The sequence below is a fragment of the Tiliqua scincoides genome, chromosome 1 (assembly GCF_035046505.1).
Source record: "Tiliqua scincoides isolate rTilSci1 chromosome 1, rTilSci1.hap2, whole genome shotgun sequence".
NCBI classification, from domain to species: Eukaryota; Metazoa; Chordata; class Lepidosauria; order Squamata; family Scincidae; genus Tiliqua; species Tiliqua scincoides.
The window spans coordinates 108423106-108425454 of record NC_089821.1 but is presented as its reverse complement, the minus strand read 5'-3'; the positions used below and the strand labels follow the sequence as shown (position 1 = coordinate 108425454).

Genomic DNA, 2349 nt, shown 5'->3' with positions numbered 1-2349 from the left:
CTTTCCTCCTGTTTTCTATTACAAACACACTTGATTTGCTGAAAACAAAAGCTAGTCAATTGCCTTTGAATATGACTGTACTATTGCAATCATTCACGAGAGGGCCTACAGTAATTGTATCCAAGAAACTCAGAACTCAGCATCCTACAACTTCCAGTTTATTGAGAAAATGACTCTTAATGACACATATTATTTTAACATGCACATTTGCTTTTGATTAACCTCTATAACACTTTCATGCACCCATGTTGAGCTGACTTTTGCTTAAGAATTGCAAGTAAAATGACACTGTGAGTCATGCACCAAGAATTTACAAGAAAGACCATGACAAAACAACGTCCTTTTTGTGAACAGGGTAGGTATTGTAGGTTTTTACTGCTTTACCAGAAATACATAATTAAATATGGTTATAAAGCTTGACTTTGATCCTGCTGTTCACTTCCCTGGTCTAAAGCCAGAAATCCTGTACCTGGATTCTAGGTACAAAGGTATTTAGTGGGTATGTTTTGCCATTATTTGAGTCCTATTTCCCAGTTAGACTCTTGTAACTCAACCACTGTGCCAGCGTTAGAAAGTTTTTCATGTGATTTGCAGCTAGTATTCTGATAAGAAGTGTGGACTTTGCAGTCAGCAATTCCTTTTTTTCTGATGCTGAATCATGCACCCCATCAAAGAGGTACTACTGTTAAATATGATTGGTGAATAATTGTGTTGGGCCTCTTCCTGGCCATTGTCCCATCTTGCTCTTTTACTGTTGGGAATTTGCTCTTTAAGTGTTGCGAATCCCTTTTAAAAAATTCAGTAAAATGTATACCATGACATTCATGCACTCTAGTTTCATCTGCTAGCAAAAGCCAGAAACCTAGATTTCCAAACCTGGCTGTTCCCACAATTCTCAAAATTAACTATTTCCCCCCTCCATTTATCTTCCGAGCACACAGCACATAATGTATTGGAAGCTATCTAGACAGCAACTGTTACCCTGCATGTGCCTGATCTCATCTAATCTTGGAAGCTAAGCAGGGTCAGGCCTGGTTAGTACTTGGATGGGAGACCACCTGGGAATACTGGGTGCTGTAGGCTTATACCATAGTCTTTCGAGACTGAAGGTTGCCAACCATAGATGTATGAGTAGATGGTACCACTGTGTACATTCAGCAAGAGGGTAAAGGCACACAGATTCTTTGGGGGCCAATAATGAGGTAAAAATTGAAATGAAATGGGCCAAGAATGTTGATCCTGACACATTATAAATCTGTCCAGCATGATTACAAGGAACTTTAAAATATCATCAGTTAAACATGCAATACCTGTCATACTGATTTGAGTAGTGGAATATTTCTTTGTGAGGGACACCACCAAAATCTCTCAACATGTTGCTTACTTTTCTGAATGAGGAATTTTTCGTAAATGTTTTTACAAAAGATTCTTACTTGGATCAGCTGAAAGTGAGTATACAGCAGCCTGAAATAATTAATAGGAAAATCCTCATTGTATTTTGATTAAGACTGCAGGCTTTAATCAGCTTAATCAGTAGATTAATCAACTATAGCTTTAGTTAATTAATCACTGGGGGAAATCTGCTTGCATGAGGACAAATTTTCATTGCTGGAGTTGAGAATTAAGGGCATGTTTGTTTTTATGGCTGTTTTGATTCTGTTGTGGTCCTGTGTTTAGAAATGAAAAAGAAAATGTGAAAAATGTTCTTTTCTGCAGGCAATGACTGATAGCTTTATTATGCTGTAAGTTATTTCACACTTCACTATCTCATAAAAGTACCTATATTGAGACTTTGATAGCATGCTTTACATTTAATGTGTTAATTAAGCAATAGTTTAAAAGGTTGATAACTAATTATGTATTTTTAAATCACTTAGCAGCCCAACACACAACATGTTTCTCACTATACATGTGAACAGTCAATAGGGTCACTCAAGGCTGGCCCAAGACCTCCTAGGACCTGAGGAGACATACCAAATGCTGCCCCCCCCTTACCTAGTGATGTGCCAGCTTCTGCACCTACAATACTCTAGCCCAGTGGTTCTCAAACTGGTGGGTCGCAACCCACCAGTTTGTGTAACACTTCTCCCATCCCTTTAAGGGGCGGTGAAGGGGAGAGAGGTAGCGATGCGATCCTCAGGGCGCAAAGCACTTCCGTTTTGCAGGAGGTGCTTTGCGCCCGCTTTGATTGCAGGTTCCAAGCATCAGGGAGCGCTGTGGAGGGCTGCACAGGGCTCCCCGCACCTCCTGCAGCCTGCTGAAGCCCTACATTGTAGAAAGTAAGTGCAAAGCACCCCCCTTGCCCCCCTTAGCGGGGGATCCTGGGGATCGAGTCACTGCCCTAGCCCC

The 2349-nt window shown here is 40.7% G+C and overlaps 1 pseudogene; it reads left to right on the top strand.

Annotated features, from left to right (window-relative positions):
• The first annotated feature begins 966 nt into the window (after window positions 1–966).
• LOC136637960 (5S ribosomal RNA) lies at window positions 967–1083 on the top strand (annotated as a pseudogene).
• Window positions 1084–2349: the final 1266 nt, after the last annotated feature.